We start from the raw sequence: 18,190 nt of genomic DNA, 5'->3' as shown, positions 1-18,190 counted from the left end.
ACACTAACGTTTCTCTTCGTTAGAATATGTGAATAACAGTTTAACTAAAAATGTTTGGAGTCCAGAGGGAGGACTCGCTCGCTGAATGATCTCTCAAGAAATCCCTGGTGAGATTCAACAGGTGTTTTCTTCAACAGCCACTAAAAGTCTGATGACCTTCTCTGGATTTTCTGAATATGACGTTAAATTAGTTCAAATCATTTGGTAGTTAACAGAACGAAATGCTTTGGAGGTACATTTAAAACAGCAGAGCAACACTGTAGCACTTCGTGTGTGACTGAAATTAATTGTGTAAACCTGGCTCTCTATGAACACGAGCAAAGAGTTCTCACTCACCAGAAGATTGCGATGTGAGCACAGTAATATAAGACACCTGGAAATGCCGGGGATTGAACCCGGGACCTCATACATGCGAAGCATGCGCTCTACCACTGAGCTACATCCCCTAGCCTACCGATGGTGGAACTGACGTAAAGATGTTCATATGTTTACTGAACACAATCCACCCTTCACGAAGAATGCCTGCAGTTTCCCACTTTCGCGTTTCTTCTACTACAAAGTAAATTAATGGGAATGAAGAAATAAGGAAGGGAAAATAATCGCATCGAAGCTTCCAGAGACTGGGCAAAATGAATAATTTATTTTTATATCCAGTCACATGGGCGACGGTGGTTGATTCTTCAACGGGGGGGGGGGGGGGTGCGTTTTTCTACCTCCTTACTCGATTGTCTTTCAATTATGTTTTCCTTGAAACCTTTTTGCATCTTTTAAGTGCTTGCGATTAAATTACGCATAGAAAAACAGCAGTACAATTGATGTTCATGGACCGATGCACACAACTCCAGTGATAAAGCCCTGTCTGTAAATATTGTAGAAGAACGTTAAAGGGCGAAACAACGCTCCAACCACGTGAATGGTAACAAGAAGGATCGTGTTCTTATTTAATATGTGCTTTTGAATTGCCTTGTCAATACACGCAGGCTTTAGAGATGGACAAATAATTTACAGTGGTGTTTGTAAACAAAGATGGAACATGTTATTTCTATACCAGGAAGAAAGGAGCAGACTCTTAAACTTTAAGAGGCAGAAACAACACCTCATCACAGCTAACACTAATTAAAACGACATCACAACAGAAGAGTGAAGCCTTGAGTGAATCAAATCAGTTTTTGTTGGTCGTCTGTGTCTTCATAACTTTGTAGGTGAGAGAGAGGATTGCGAAAATGTGCAGGTGCTTCTCAGAAGTGCGTTGGTGGTATAGGTTCCTTCAAATAACTGAGCCAGTGCATCCCCCATTCTTTTTAAGATGATCTGTGATCCGGTAACACATCTCCTGAAACTAACATTCGAGGTAGGAAGCATGCTCTTAAACACCAAAACACTCAAAAAGGAAGAAGCAGGTCTCTGTACACAAGACGGTAGTGCGATATTAGAATTTCTGAGTTTTTGACGGATTCAGGCTCCTTCTCAGAGGTCCTTGCTCGCCAAATAACTTTGCATCTGAGGAAGAGCACCACGGAAAAAACCCAACTCAACAAGCGAGCGCGTTGGTTGCTCTTGCTCTTAATGCAAGGAGCTGTTTTTTTTTTCCTCGCAATAATCATTATTAACCAGAAACAGGTAGCAGCACAGGTAGGTTGCATTTGTGATTATGTCACTTCTCTCTGCTTCAGCAAGGTCAATAAAAGACTCTGAAAGTAGTAAAGCAAAACTGAACTCAAAATCATATTAGGAATTCTGAGCGATATCTCCATACAGGTAATCCAATAAGAACGTTGAAATATTTGAATATCATCTCTTTGTATATTGCGCTGCTTTTTACCCAGAGTAAAACTATTGGATTGAAGGAATGCTAAGCGCTGGGTTAAAATGTATAGTTGTTATTTGGAGAAATCTGTAAACTCGTGATCTTATATGTTTTAAAAGACAGCACAGGAAAAAATGACAGTGCTGATTATTTTCCAGAGACGGAGCACTGATGACCTATCCGAGCTGATTGATAAAGCCCACCCAGTGGATACTCTAGCAGAACGTCAAAGAACATTCACCTTTGTATCCAAAGAAACCACAGGAACAACATCAGGAAGCAAAATCAATTCCCCTTTTAAATCTTTCCTGTAAGTTATGCTATGTGAATTCATGAAGTTAATCCTCTGAAATCTTTTGACCATGAACAAAGTATTTCCGATGGAGCGCTATGTTCAAAGATTTAATAAGCTTTACCCCTGCCAATGATTTGGCGTGAAGAATTAAAAGTTTCACAGACAAAAGCAGCTCACCACCACAGCCAATATTAAATGTACTTGCCGGTACACTATCATGTGCACTGCCTCAAAAGTGATCTCGGCAGATGTTGTTCCCTACATAAAGCTGAACATGCCAAAGAGAATTTATGTTAAGAAAACAAAATATTTTTTCTGCCTTGATGTTAAGCCTGTATTTTAGAAAGTCTATCTCTAAACACCTCCCGCAGCCTAACAAAAGGTGCTTTTACTGATCGTATTGCAGGTCTTAAAACATTAACATTTTGCAGCCGTGGGATTCAAACCCACACCCCCAGAGAAACTGAAGCCTAAAATCCAGCAACTTAGACTGCTCGGCCACACTACCTTCCTCCACACCCATCTTCCTCACATTGCTGGCTTGGAAAATGCCGGGGGCTTCAGCTCTTGTCGTCGGATCTAATGATATCATGATATATGGAAGTGACTGCACCTTCATCTTCCGAGATACTTTCAATAGCACAAACGCTACTTTCACCGGCACAAACAGCAATAACGAAGGAGGTGGGATTCATCCTTTGTGCTGTTTGTAGGGGCGCAACTCTATGGTGATCTACTGACTTGAAAAGCAAAATTCAAAATCCTCTGCTACTACTATTGCTTTTTTCATAGTTTCTTCAAATCCTTCATTTGAACGTAGATTTTGAAGGATATTGATGATAATACCACATAAATTGTGGTTTTCTTGTGATCGCCAATTTTATTCAAATACCAGCCATTTTTACAGTTCCTTGAATGTTTCACAAGGTATAATACCCCCCCTCGCATCCTCAGCTAACATATTTTAAAATGACAATAGATTATACAGCATGTATGTTAACATTTATATTAAAATATATAAATAAAATAAAGTAAAGACACCAAATAACATACAGTGCTAACCCAATAATTCTTGTCAGGTTCTCCAACAAATCTGCATTGTTATTTTAACATGTTTCAGCTGAGGGTGCAACAGGAGTATAAATGAATTTTCTCGCCAGCCATTCAAAGACCAAATTCCATGAGTGAATATTATTTTCTCAGACGTTGCCGGCATTGGACTTTGCCGGTGGTATTGAATTATGTCCACAACTATTGTAGTAGTTCCTTCTTGAAGTTCGACACGTGCAAAGCACTCGTAATATCATAGGCGTTAAAGTTCGCTGAGTCTATTCGAGTCATGGTGTGTATCCCTGCCTATCATTGGGAGACGGGTAGCTTTTTTACACTCAGATTCCAATCTTCAATGCTTTGTGTGAGAGCTTACATAACTTTCATTTTCTCACATTTTCTGACGACTGTTCCAAAGGGGCACCCTGACAATTCTGAATACTTTTCAAAAATCTGCCTGCATATTTGATTATTGTCACTTCATTTAAAAAAAGTTCAATATTGATCATAACTAAAGAAAATAATGATCACGAACAAAAAAGGGATAAAGATGCGAGTCAATCTTGAATCTTAGCTCGGTGACACGGGCTTTTGTTCTGATATGGTTGTACAAGAAACAGGAGGAATCGCCAGTCTCCTATAGAACGTGAGATGAATCAGGAGTGAGCCATTTCGTATACTCGTGCATATGTCAACGCCTGAACTACATCGTAAAACTAACATTAAGTTGTCAGAGACATTCATTTATATACAAACAAGAGACAGACCAAGTAATAATTCTACATTAGTTCAGGTGGGTACACCTGAACTAACTAACAAACCTATTAATAATTCTACATTAACGTGTCCTACACTGATCAGACTAATTGACATGGTCTGATTCAGAGCCTGTGCAGTTCGTGCTAATTACAACAACGACAGTTCTTAATCCTCATCACCGAACTGAGCACAAGTTCAGCTGTTCTCCAGTTTTGTTACACATGGTTTTTCATTGCAAATGAGTTCAGAGCTGGAGCTGATCTCCAGACAATACAGTGTTTTGGGTAATTTGTCGAAATTCGCATGAGGCTGCAGACAACTTACCCAAGGTGTTTTCTATAGCTTTCAGGTGCAGTTCATTTATATTAAAGAATGTAAGTGGTATAAACGCAAGGAGTCAGACGGCAGTCGAACCTATAATTTTCTGATGCGAGGCCTGAAGCGTTATTCATTACGCCGCTGACCCTGCTATTGTAGTGCTAAAAAAACACGTTTTCTACATTTATGTCTGTTTAAAAATCACTCTCTAAAAAAGACAAAGGGTTTGTGTGTCGCGCTAAAATTCCGCTTCATTTTGAATGCAAATAAAAACCGTTTTATTCCAAGAAATCATAAATTTGTCACATCCTACATACTATACTTTTTAGAGTCCAGACTGCAAACCAACAGCTGACACTGGTCTTTTACAGAACCGTTTTGAATTCCTCTACTTTGTCCCCGTGACGTCATTGTCCTGCTCGCAGCCGAGCCCAACACACGTCTGGTTCCTGTCGCTGGGGGTACACCCTGTGGTCCATGCGGGTCCTAATACCCCAGTACAAGAACGGGGACACTAAACTGTAAACAGGTGCCGTCCTTCGGCTGAGACGTAAAACCGAGGTCTTGACTCTCTGTGATCATTCAAGAGAATGGTGGTGGTGGAGGGGAGTCCCCATTACCTGTAAAGCGCATTGAGTGGAGTATCCAGAACAGCGCTATATAAGTGTTGATGATGATGATTAATATTATTATTATGATGTAAAATGCAATAAAAAATGAAAAAAAATATCAAACTTTGATTCAAAATAGATTAATGTAAAAACTGATAAAGCTTATGTTTTTTTCAGGGCTATATCTACTTTTTTTTTTTAAAAAAGCGAAGTCTGTCGCGATTGTGAAAGTTAGAGAAGGTGTACCAGCGGGTGCCTTCATATCGCGAGCGTCAGTCTCGCCCGTAGCTGCGAGAAGGTTAAAAGTGCACAATTGAGCTGTCTTTCGTCAAAGTAATTGCCGGAGCAGTAAGACGCAAAGCACCATCCAGCAGCTGTAGACGATGTTCGGGGAAGAGCTAATTCTGTTTTTAGCACAGGGAGTGAGAATGAGCTCAGTCCGGCTCCCAGCACAATCCATCCTGGTTTGGTTACAGTGCGTCTGAGGCTCTTTGGATCGTAACGTAAAAAAAAAACAATTGCTCACATCATGTGACTTCCACGAAAGGAAGGAAAAATATCACTCAAAAAAATCAGAACTGAAGATTTGGATCCTGGGCCTCAATTTGATCAAATTATTAAAATAATAATTATCAAAATATCAGACTGTGTTTCTGCAACATTTCGTGCACAGTACGCCATTTTAATCTAAAACAGTCACAACAAGGGCTTTACACGCAGTGTGGGGTATTTTCCCCTTTTATATTTTTGCCACTTTATATCGAACCTGTTATACTCCCAGAAGGGCACAGTAGCTTGTACTTAATAAAAATGTACAATTCACCACTGGTATAAACAGATGTGTGCCGTGTTTGCCTTTGTTAGCATTTGTTTAAAAAATAAGTTCACAATACGATAAAAACACAGAAAGCACAAACTTTATAATACAACGATACAAAATCAATACCAAATCATTATGCCAATTAAGTACCTATCCTTTGAAAACAGAGAACACCTTTATATCTACAAAAAAACTTGACATTGGTATGTATTTTTGGATTACAAAGCAGACAGTGTAGTCCCTTAATTCAAAGATCAGATCTTGGCCAAAACAAGACAATAAGACGTGGGCTGAATTCGGAACAGGAACCTCTGCTTCGTCGTTTATTGAGCTATTGATCAATGTCTGATTGAAACAGATTCGCTTTTTTAACTCTTTGATTAAAGTACACAAAAAGCACCTTCCTTCGAGCCCGAATCGAACCAGCGACCTAAGGATACCCCGCTGATTTTTCTACAGTCCCTCGCGCTACCAACTGAGCTATCGAAGGAATGTCATCTACTACTTTCTGGCACATACTGCCCAATGTAGTGAAATGTTCCGGGTGATTTAAATCCCACTTCAACATCAAGTTTCCAACTCGTTTCCTTAGTCTTGTTTACCTTGAATTTAAGCCACGAACCAGGATTCTACTGTATAAACTTCCAGGGATATTACAAAATGTTTGATGGGGCATCAATCATTCCAGTCGGAAATTGACTCCTTTTTTATTCTCGAGGGATCATATTAAACATTTCATTAGTATCGAGAGGAGGATCACCATGAGACACAAAACAAACAGTTTCTTTCTGTCTTTATTATAAAGTAGCGTTTGTGCTACATTAATAATATTTTCGTGGAAATAAAGAAGTTGTAAATTTTAAAATTTATATTTGAATCGAAATGTGGTTTTGAGTTAAATATTAGCGCGTTCATGTAATTAGTTTGTGTTTGTCATTACTATATATATATTGCCATGTTACTAGAATTTGTAACTGAAGTTTACTAGTTGTGTTTTTTATGATGATTAGACATTTGTTGATTACAATATTGTATATAATCTATAATTTGAACTACATATTTTTCATGTGTGAATATTTGTATATTTTAAGAATACATATCTAAAATAAATCATTGGCTTTATTTACTAGTTTCTACACCTATAAAAATCTTTCTTTGATGTATAATAGACCTTTAACTATATATGTATTATAATCTTCTAAATTTATCCGTATAATAGAACTCCAACCATTTATGTATAATAAACATATAATCATAGATGTCTAATTGATGTATAACGATATACGTATATTAGAATTTCATTCAAGACCAGTTACGGAGCACATTTACACGTCTAAGGTATGTGTTTAATAGTCGTATATTCTACATCTTTTGCTCACTGGGATGTGCCGATTTTAACTTAGCAAACCAAGATACACATTTTCTAATGAAGCCTTAATTAAAAGACAGTTTGTTTCTCGAAAGCGTGTTATGTAAAAAAAAGAGAAAAACGAAAATATATGGATGACAATCTTTCAAAGCTGAAGATTTTACTTTTGAAAAATTGACATTTTATGTATGCAGATGCATTCGCTGGTTTTAGTACTTTGCTGTACTTCCTGAATCATTTTCAGTATTAAAAAGTGGGTGTAGATTTTTCTTTCAGGTTAGGACGCGAGTGTGTACATGTGTTTGATTTTCGTTTCACTGATTCTCATTGAAGATTTGGGAATTGACGAAAGAATCAGTTGCCTCGGAAAGCAGAAGGTTTGGTTCTCAACGATATTGAAGACACGCCCATGTAGAGCAGCGGGTGATGTTTTGTACTATAAAAGACCAAGTGCTCAAAATGACGTCTGAGTTTACCGTTTAGACTTTTCATCTCGGGCGCACTTTTAGAAAGCAAAGATAGAGCAGTTGTGTTGAATCGCTACATGACAGCTGTCAGCAGAGTGGCGCAGCGGAAGCGTGCTGGGCCCATAACCCAGAGGTCGATGGATCGAAACCATCCTCTGCTATGTACACTTTATGCACGATTGATAAGCACACCATCAATTTAATGAAGTGCATTAAAACTGTTTTTTTTCTCTCGTGTGTATGCAAGCTTTACACTTAAGGTACTCTTTCATCTTTACCAATAGCAGATGCCCAAGTGTATCTTTGGTTGTTCTGCGATCCTTCATAGTTTCCTCAATTCCTTCAAATGAACATCCATATCAAAGCAATTATGTATATATATTACAATTAAGGTACATATTAAAAATATCAACGCACATTTGTATAATGCTCATTTAATAATGATTGTCAAGGATTGTCAAGTTCTCCAACAAATCTGTGTACTAATTTTAAAATATTTTTGCTAAGGATACAACGGGTGTATAGATGAATTCTCCCAACAGCCAGTTAAAGAAAAATTCCACACGTGAAGATGGTTTTCTTGGACATTGACTAATTAAGGTACTTAATTGTTTACTTGTTGTAGTTGCACACGAGTAAAACACGAATATTTCCTGCAACATTCAAGAGGGTTTGCGAAGAAATCCCTTCAATTTTAAGCGGAGATTATGTTTACATCATCACAATCTGAAGCGCATCCCTGAGTGCGTTTGACCCACCAGCCCTTTGTTTAACAGCTGCACAAGGACACATTCCCGTTGCTTTTTACAAATCACTCGCATTTTTTTGCAGCATTTCTTCTGTCCTGAGGAGCAAGATTTGTATTTTATCTTTCAGAAGTTGTATGAATTTCTTGAAGTTCAGAAACAGCTTGTTCCAGAAAAGAAATGAACACTTGCTTCAAAGTAAATCAAGACGTATGTGTCTCTTGCTGTGTGTGCTCTTATCTGTCCATCTCTCTCTCCTCTTCTCTCTGGCAGTCTGTGCAGAGTATCTGAAGAGGATGTAACACCACTTGGAAAAGAAGAAAAATTCTCAGGAAAAATTCTCAGGCAGAATAAAAAATCATTATTCTCTTCTCAGTCAGATTCACAGCTCAGACTCACACTCAGACAGGATCTCAACTCCGTACTGCTCTCTATCCTCACAATCCAGAACCAGAAGATATTCAGACAATCAGTGCTGCTACATGAACAATATCAGACAGAACAGCCTGGACTCATGTCACATTTCCCCCTTTTATCCTTCCTCCCAGCCCTCTTAGAGACATAAAAGAGCTCCTGGTTCTCCTCTCTGTGTACTGGGCTCAGGGGTCACTGATCTGGCAGTTGTGGGCTCTGATCCAGGTCGAAAGCAAGAAGGTTCTATTAACGCTTTCCAGGACTTCCAGCCCTTCAGTATTACTTTCTTTACTGTATGTCAGCCTCCCAAAATGTTTATAAATGTTTTATAACACATATGACTGTGGAATTATCTTATTATTTATATATAGTATTTATGTAATAAACACCAATAGTGACTCTATGATCAGTATATTGATTATTTGTAGCCGATGGTCCGATGGTCGTGTCTACAATAGTGACCATTTGACCAGTCTGTAGCTCTGAGCAGTGGGACTCAGATCACACAGAAGACCTGTCTGTGTGTGATTCCATACCAGCCCTGGGATTCAGCTACTCTCACAAATGTCTCATAGACCGTCTTATACATTTACAATTAGATGAAGTCATGTAACAGTTTTACAGATAATTTAAATAATCAGACAGCAGTTTTGGCAGTGGATACATCTCCACATGGGGGAAAGAAACTGAAATATATGTGCTCACTGTAAAGTAGGAAGAGGTGGTCAGACAAGCAAAACAACTTTGCAGATAATGTGAAGTGACATTGTTTTGTGTCAATCAGCTCACAGATTTCACTTCATGTGCCTTAAGCTGTGCAATTTGTATGGTTGTTGAATGAGATTGATTTCTTCACAAGCCCAGTCAATTGCCAGTGGAGAGCTTGCCGACACACACCTTCATGAAGACTCTCTTTAAGATTTCATTGTCACGTCGCCTCCTTTGCATACAATAGTAGCTCCGACACTAAGAGAAAGGATGAGAAATGGCGTTTATCAAGCGATTGCAGTGTTTGTTTGACTGAGGATCCTTGTGTGCTGAACTGGCCTCTTGAGAAGTGTAGTGCAGTAAAACAGAAGGTATGTGTCACTCAAGATTTTTTTAAAGCAACAAAAAAAGTGCTCGGAAATATTTTACAAGAATGAAACCTTACATTCACCTAAATAAACATTCACCCTCTACATTAGCAGAGAACAGTAGGACAGAAGGTTAGTGTCACTGGACACTGTGTTAGAGAGGCCAATCTCTTCTCCCTCATTATGCAGGCTTACCCACTCATGATGAACTGTCCTCCAGCGATACTCAGCTGCTATAATCGACACAGACATGACGTTCATGTACATATTATACCTTAATATGGCACTTATTTACAATAATTTGATCAAAACAACTGGTGAAAAAATAATAATCAAATATATCTTTCCTTCTTTTAGTAGATAAAGAATTAGTCCAAAAAAGAAGCATTTATTCCTTTCCTCTCCTACCAGCCCTTACGAGTCACCCAGTTTTTAATTTAGAGCTGGATTAAAGCTCTAGTCTCTTTGGGGGTGTGAGTTGGAATCCCACTGCTGCCAAATATCTCCAACTATCTCAGTGTTAAGAAGCAAAAAACACACATTTGCTGCAGAAGGAACAGGAGAATTTGTGCCATTCAGCCTTATAGCGTGATGTCATTTTCTCATTCTCATTTTTAGATGCTTGTGATCGAATCTATGATTCTTATGAGTGTGCTCACCCTCCATAAAGGTAGCACAGATATTATGTGCCACGTTTTCAGAGAATCGCATTAAGTGCAGGTCAGAAGAAGGCGACAAAGTGTCCGCTAGGCAGTTCAGCGATTTCAATGGTGTTTTCTGTTGTTTAGGTCCAGAATGACACCTGTTACAACCAGGAAACACACAGTGTCAGGCATCAAGAAGACTTCCCAAAACCATGATCCTCTCCAGACATTTCCTGCAACAAAGCCAGGATATGGTCTTCAACAACACGAGTGAAAAGCTAATTCCCAACCTTTGCAATCCTTTGCAAAGAAGGACCGCATGTGCTCAATGTTAAATGCACTGTTCATTATTAATAATAATAATCTTTACATTATATAGCACCTTTAAAGCTGGCTTTTCAAAGCGCTTTACAGAATCACAACAATAAAGTTAAAAAAATACACAAGATAAGCAGGATGAGAATACACAGTTAGAGGAGACAATAGATGGTGGTATTAAATGCAGTAGGAACAGAGGGGTAAAGAATAGTTCATTAAAGGCTCTTCTAAAGAAGAGGGTTTTGAGTCTGGATTTGAAGGAGTTTAGAGAAGGTGACTCTCTGATATCCTCGGTGATAAAGATCCAGAGCTTTGGGGTAAAACAGGAGAAGGCCCTGTCACCCATAGAGTGTAGATGGACGGGGGAACAGATAGGAGACCAGAATTAGAAGAGCGAAGGTTGTGAGGTGGGGAGTAGGGCGATAACCCAGACAGGTACTGAGGTGCCAAGCCATGGGGAGCCTTATAGGTGAGCATGAGGATTTTGAAGTTGACAGGAAGCCAGTGCAAGGACTCCAGGACAGGAGTAATGTGATCACAGTCCAGTGCTAATTTCTTTCTTGTGGCTGCTGGTTCATTTTCAACTGTGGACTCTTAAGAAGTCCTTTATTTGACTTGATCAACACCAATCCCTAGAGGATTTTGAAAGGTTGAATCAAAATGATACATGACTCTGGTGGGACTTGAACCCACAACCTTTGAATGACTTCATTCAATCAAGGCCTAGAAGTCCAATGCACTCACCATTGCGATATAAAACAGCTACAGAAAGCTGTAACTCATGCTTCTCCCGTTGTCTTTAAATTAAGCTCCATAAATATTGACAATGAGTGGCCTGTTGTCTACGAAGAGATACCGCTGGGATTCGCACCCAGGGTCTCCTGGTTTTTAGTGAGGCGTCTTAACCAGCTAAGCAACGGTGACAAACCTGCTGAATGTTATCCACAACTTCAAACACCTGTGAGAAACAGGCACCTGCAGTGTTTCGTCTGCTGGCTCAACAGATAATCCTTTTCGAAGTTTAAGGAGAGGATTTCTTTGTCAATTCAATTAAACATTTTAGAAATGCTGAACGATTGATGTGTTTCACGTGCAGAAATATTTTATCGTTACGTACTTTTTCTATGCAGTTTAGTTCTCCTTCAACTCCGCCCAACAACAGAGGTCATTTTAAATACAGGAGTAAAGGCACATTGCACATCTGCAAAACATCACGTACAGGTTTAGGGAGAGCGACATCAGTTATTGGAAGGTTGGAAGTTTCGGGTCACTTTTTTATTATAGATTCAAGCAGCCCTGAATACCTTTTCAAGAAACATTTCAGAATCCCAGTCACATCCTGTATGATTGCTACACAGGTCTACAGTATACAATCAGAATACTGTTTGTGCATTATATAAAACACACCGCCCAAAGCATTTCTAAAACAGAAATTACATGTTTCTGAATGCGCCCTCCTTTATAAATAAAATAAAAGGTCTGAAGCCTGCTCCAAAGAAGCACTATATTCAGAGCTGACAAAGATGTGATAGGAAACATCTCGGAAAACGAAGATGCAGTCATTTCCACGCGTCGCACAACAAGAGCTGAACCCACCCGACGTTCTCCAAAAGAGTAAGGTGTTGGGAGTGTGGCTGGGTGGTCTATGTGCTGGGTTTGTGCTCCATTTTCTTCGCTGGGTTAGGTTTGAATCTTGCCGCTGCTAAGTGTTGGTGGGTTAAGACCTTCCTTCTATTGCGACTTCAATGGGTAAAAGCTTTGCTTGACAGTCTGTCGAGAGACTGAACTAGGTGTTTCAAGATAGTCTTTGTCAGCTTAACATCAAGGCATGAAAAAGCCTCATTTTGTGTTCCCAACAGCAATGCTCTTTGGTCCCTTCAGCATTATGCAGGGAACAACATCTGCCGTGATCACTTTTGAGTCAGTGTGAATCGTAGTGTGCCGCAATTGTTTTTAAAATTGGTTTTGTAGGCATGGTGCATTTGTCTGTGAAACTTGAAGGCTGTGCTTTTTCACGCAGAATCATCGGCAGGAGCAAAGCTTATTCAATCTTTGCGCACAGCGCTCCATCAGAAATACTTTGTCCAAGTTTTGAAGAGATTGTGGGATTCTCTGCACGCGTTCACATCACGTACCTCAGACAACACCACCATTCGATGGGAAATTGATTCTGCTTCTTGCAGTTGTTCCTGTGGTTGCAGTAGTTACAAAGTCTCACTTTCCTCCACCTTCTGCTATAGTATTCACTGGGTGAGCTTCATCATTTGGCTCAGAAAGGTCAACTGTGCTTCGGAAAAAATCAGCTGCAGTGTCGTTATTTTGTTGGTGAGTATTGCTGTCTTTAAAAGCACATGAAAAACACGAGTTTGTGGATTTCTCCAAATAGCAATGAATTCAGTTGTGCAGTGCTTTACTGCTTTCAGAGGGTCTTTTATCGATGCTGCTATAGTAGAGAAGTAACATAATCACAAACGCAACCATTTGTGCTGGCTGTTTCACTAAGTATTAAGCTTTTTCAACTATCACATGATTTTAACTAATTTAACATCATCTCCAGGAGAGCACCTCGCACTGCTCACTGAGCTGATGTACAGTATGTGCCCATTTCTCAAAAATTAAATATCATCTGAACTGATTTTTTCTATTTTAAATGCTTTCCTACTCTTTTAATATTTCAGTTAAATCTTGAAGTACTTTCCATTGATATTAATCCTAGTCCCGATGAACGATTCCGGGACATGGTGTACCTTAAATAATGTTCTAATAGGTTTCAGTTTGGAAAAGTGCGCTCTCCAGAAGCTACCGAAACCTCTAATGGTCGCACAAAGCTTAATGCATTAGCAACGTTTGGGGTTGAAAAAGAATATTACTTGCTATGAATACGAACACTGTTACAGGAGGCGCGTAAGGACTATTTTAGCTCAGATCATCAATTTATCTTACATTTCTACTCCATTAATATCGCTATTGAGTCCTAAAGGTAGGTCCTGGCAATACTTCATGAGATCTTCTTAAGAAAACGTAAAAAATATATTTCCAGTGCTGAACAAAAAGTAAAAAATACCGATTATGTGCAACTGATAAAATCTCTCTTCCAGGGATGTTGTAGCCACATGCAAATTACTTTATCAGCTTTAAAAGTTTCCTTTGCATTTATAAGACGATCAGCATGACACTCAAAACATACCTCTATTCAGTAAGCGCTGAGTCTGCTGGCTGAGCTAGTTGCCTCCTCACACATAATAGCAGCCCAGAAGCTAAGATAAATGAAGAGAAATTGCTTTTAGTGGGCACTTTTCATATCCGATGAGCTTGACATCTCCCAAGGGTGACGGAGTTCTTTTGCGACACTGCTTTTCCCTTTTTTCTTCTTTCTGTACTCTGATGGAAAAAAAACGAGAAAGCATGTAAGGAAAAAATGTATTTTTTTCAAGGAGAAAATGTGCACCAGGAAATGTTTGGTTTTGAAGAAGTGATTTAACATGATACATGACCTAATTTACTGTAGCAAATGCTCACACTGCAAGGTCTGCTTTACTGCTAGAGAGAAGTAGAGTGAAGATGTCATAATTTCACTGCGTTGTTGAAGAAAACATCTTTTTCTTTGAATTCTAAATCAATCAGAATTTCAAAGTGACACACAAACCCTTTGTCTGTATTAAAGAGATGATATTTTAAAACTGATAAAAATGTAGAAAACACGTTTCTCACTTAGAAATTTTAGATGGGATGGTGTATTACTAGTTGCAGTGCTGAACTCACCATGGTGCCATTCAGTTACATGATTGGCCAGTGGTTTAATGGATAACGCGTCTGATTTTGCATCATGAGATTGTGGGTTCGACTTCTACCGGGTTCGTGTGATTTTAAATCAGACTACTCAGAAATAGATGTCCATTATGTGAATGAACCACACCTGAAAGCAAACGTTGGTCGGGTTTCCTTCTTTCCAGCATGAAATAGCAAATCGTTACAAAAAGCACCAGCTAATGTCCAATAGCGTTAGTCATTTTAATTAACATGAATATACTGTAAGGTCTTGGTACATGGGAGTGGATTTCATCCACAATTTAAAAAAGGGCAAATTATATTTACAGGCTTCAGACACTTTTTAATACAAAAGTGACCTAAAACTCTGTAACTTTCAGGTTTGTTTGAACCTGTAATGAAAAAGGGGCCTGAAACTTCCATTCTGTGATGTAACTGTCTCTAAAGTCGGATGTGATGTTTCACGGATGTGCAGTGTGCCTTTTCTCTTGTCGTGTTCAAAATGACTTGCTGTGTAATTTCCTGAATGCGTGTCCTGTACTGCTCTGTTATTTCATTTAGATTATCTATGTGGTGTACAGATAAAATCAAACTGCATGGTCTAATTTCCAGGTTCGGCACCAGCTGAACCTGAACATACATCAGCCGATCTCGACATGATTTGAGCACACAACCTTTTGATGTGGTATCAGATGCACTACTGTTGCACCACGAGGTCACTCCCCATAAGGGCTTTTAATTCCCGCAAGGAGAAAAATCAGCGTCCCTGAAAAAGATTTTTTTTTTTCATTCTCTCCTGTGAGAAGCGCCGCTCTTCCAACGAGGGTCTCTTCTTCCCAGACCACAGATTATTCTTCCTGTCCGGCTCTCACACAGAGAGCAGACACACTGTCTCCACTAATGTGTTTACTACATCTATAGATCTGACCCCCTTACAGCCCTGATATTCCTGGACAGGATCCCATATTGAGCAGTATTTCTCGCGTTCTGAACTTACAGTGTGTACACAATGTACTTTATACACAAAGTAAGTGTTTTCGTAACTCTTGGATGTTTTGTGAAAATGTTACTGGCATGCCAAAATCGCCCCCTCAACTGAACAGTCCCACCCACCTCAGTTTTGGATAAAAGGTTTGGATAAAAAGTTTTTGAACACTTTCACTTACTTAACTTGAGCCGTAAAAAATAGTTGTACTTTGTCAATGGTCAGATAACTACACTAACCCCGAATTCACAGTTACTACATCAGACTGTTTGATGTGCAGGAGGGCTATCCATCCAGGAACAGCACGTTACATAGTGTCTATGTTTTTGGGTGTCAACATTATTATGACCTTATTTGCTCAGGTGGACCAATGCCTTGCAGTAGTTTATCCTCATACTTACAATCGTTATATAACTAGGACTGTAGTTATAGAAGTTTGTACTTTCTGTTGGTTTTACAATGATTTCTTAATGATTCAGAACCTCGTTACCGTTGATGTTGTTGCAAAAATGAACACATATGGTTGATGCTCCAGGAAAAAATAATCACGTGAGTTCTGATGAACGTGGAACTGTTCTTCATCACTAAATACCAGATTGCTTGTCGTTATCTTCTAACATGAAATACTAATCAGTGGCATGCTTGTGAGAATTCACTTGGATGGTTGTAATGGCTCCGTTTAAACCGAAATATCACTGCCCCCCTCAGGATTTCAGACCCCCCCCTCCCTACAGATCATTCCCCTGGCGCCAGTCCTGGGTATAATGATGAACATAGCTGCCTTGCAAGCAGTGAATCCAGGTGTGATTCCCACCTGACCCATCGACAAACCTTTTCCAATGAATCTTTGATCAATTTAAAAAAAGTCTTGAAGCTGGTAGGCTAGGGAAGAAGCACTGTTTGAGTGCACTGAGGAAAATGTGCTACTGTGCTGTGCTGCTCCAGTAGCGCAATTTGTCAGGTTGTGGTGCTTTTATAGTGGAGTTATGCTGAGGTTGTGAGTTCACTTATCACAGGGAATAGTTTCTGTTTTCAGCCGCAGAAACTTGCTGTTTAATTTAAGGCAGTTCTTGTGTTACTTTTTCCGCTCGATGGAGCTGTATTAATGCAGGCACACCTGCTTCCACGTACACGAGGGTAATTTTCCTCTTCCACCTACAATTTCAACATTTACCTTGGGAGATGTCAAACCACAGAGCCTGTGCTGCGTGTCAGTGCCGGCTTATTGGACACCCCGTTGAACATAAAAAGCATATTGAGCTCCTTGGACATAAGCCATTTCTCGTCACTTGCTCAGCGAGCAGGCTCAGCGCACACTGAATGCAGGTGTCTCAGAGCAATTGAGATGTGTCCAAGTGGCTGTAAAAGGGATATATATGATGCCAGTGCTGTGGCTTAGTTCTCCAACGGCAGGTGTAGCGGCACGCCGGTTGGAGTATTCTCGGTCGCATTTAATGGCAACGTCAGCTCAAAGATTTGGTTCAAACCACCAAATGGAGACGGGTGTGCAGACAAGCTGACCCTGCTGATGTGGGATTAACACTAGGATGAGTGAGTGCTGTGGCTTAGGTGGTTAAAGCGCCTGCCTTGTAAACAGATGATCCTGGGTTGAATCCTAGTGGTGCCATTCTTCCTGTCTTGCTGCACAGTTTATCATTATGGACGGCAACATGCTTCTACATTAAATGTAATGGAAGTGTTCATTTAATTTTTGGAACAACTTTTTAAAAAAAAATCCATACAAATTGCAAAAGATAAAATAGTCATCTTTCTTGTCGGTGCAGAGGAATTACTGCCAGCTGGCCAAGAAATGAAACGATTTTTTTGTCTTTAGCCAAAAACCTGTGAATGTAGAAAAAAGGTGACGTGCGTTAGTTTCTATGGCACAATCAGTCATCGTATCCTTCAGTAAAACATAACGTTGGTAAATCAAAAGTCCCCACAGACGCATTTCAAATTAATCTGACCTCAACACCGTCTCCCCTAAATGTGATGGGGTTTCTTTGGATGTCCTTAAGCATCCTGATAGTTGCAGAGATTTCAAACTTTTGGCACAAGTCAAACTCCAAGAAGTTAATAGTTGAGCGCCTAAGTCAATATCACCTGGAATGTGACTATGTAAACTTAAATAGTATTCAAAATATTGCAATTTTGTTGTAGTTTAAAAAGATATTTTAGCTGGGGATTCTCAAATGATGAGGGTAGAAAAGAGAACCATTCGACACCATCAGGAATGCTTAACGTGTGATAAAAGTGTTTTTTTAATCACAAAGTGAAAATAGTGAATTTGTCTTTCATTTAGACGTTCATCAAAAGCTCTTTAAACGATGAAGGAGAGGTTTGTGTTCCGAATTCTCTTCGTGTCTCATTGTCTTGCTTTGATTTTTAAAATGTACACTGTTGACTATTCACTCTTCCTAACACAATTAAAGAGCCGAGTTTAGTTCAGAGGTAAAGCATCTCATGCATCGTATGAAGCTCTGTTTTCTATCACCAGCGTCTCCACTCTGGATTTCTTTTTAAGTGCGATATCTTTTCTGTGATTTCTTTCGTTTGAATACCCTCATGTGTGATGTAAGAGAAAACCGGCTCAGGGACGCCAAATATGTAACGTTGTGGCTCTCTGAAGGCACCAGTTCTGTAGGGTTTGGGCATTTACTGTGACAATTATTAATTGTAGCAGTAAATCACAAAGTTGTTTCTTTTGATGGCTTTAGAACCCAACCATGCGACATAACTCAAA

General features: G+C 39.4%; 1 non-coding gene across 1 annotated transcript; it reads right to left on the bottom strand.

Annotated features, from left to right (window-relative positions):
* Positions 1-374: 374 nt before the first annotated feature.
* trnaa-cgc (transfer RNA alanine (anticodon CGC)) lies at positions 375-446 on the bottom strand. Its single transcript has one exon. It is a non-coding gene; the product is annotated as a tRNA-Ala (tRNA).
* Positions 447-18,190: the final 17,744 nt, after the last annotated feature.

Source organism: Atractosteus spatula, unplaced genomic scaffold (genome assembly GCF_055471065.1).
Source record: "Atractosteus spatula isolate fAtrSpa1 unplaced genomic scaffold, fAtrSpa1.hap1 Scaffold_83, whole genome shotgun sequence".
NCBI classification, from domain to species: domain Eukaryota; kingdom Metazoa; phylum Chordata; class Actinopteri; order Semionotiformes; family Lepisosteidae; genus Atractosteus; species Atractosteus spatula.
Note: the sequence above shows the minus strand (reverse complement) of the source record. Positions and strands in the feature narration are given on the sequence as shown.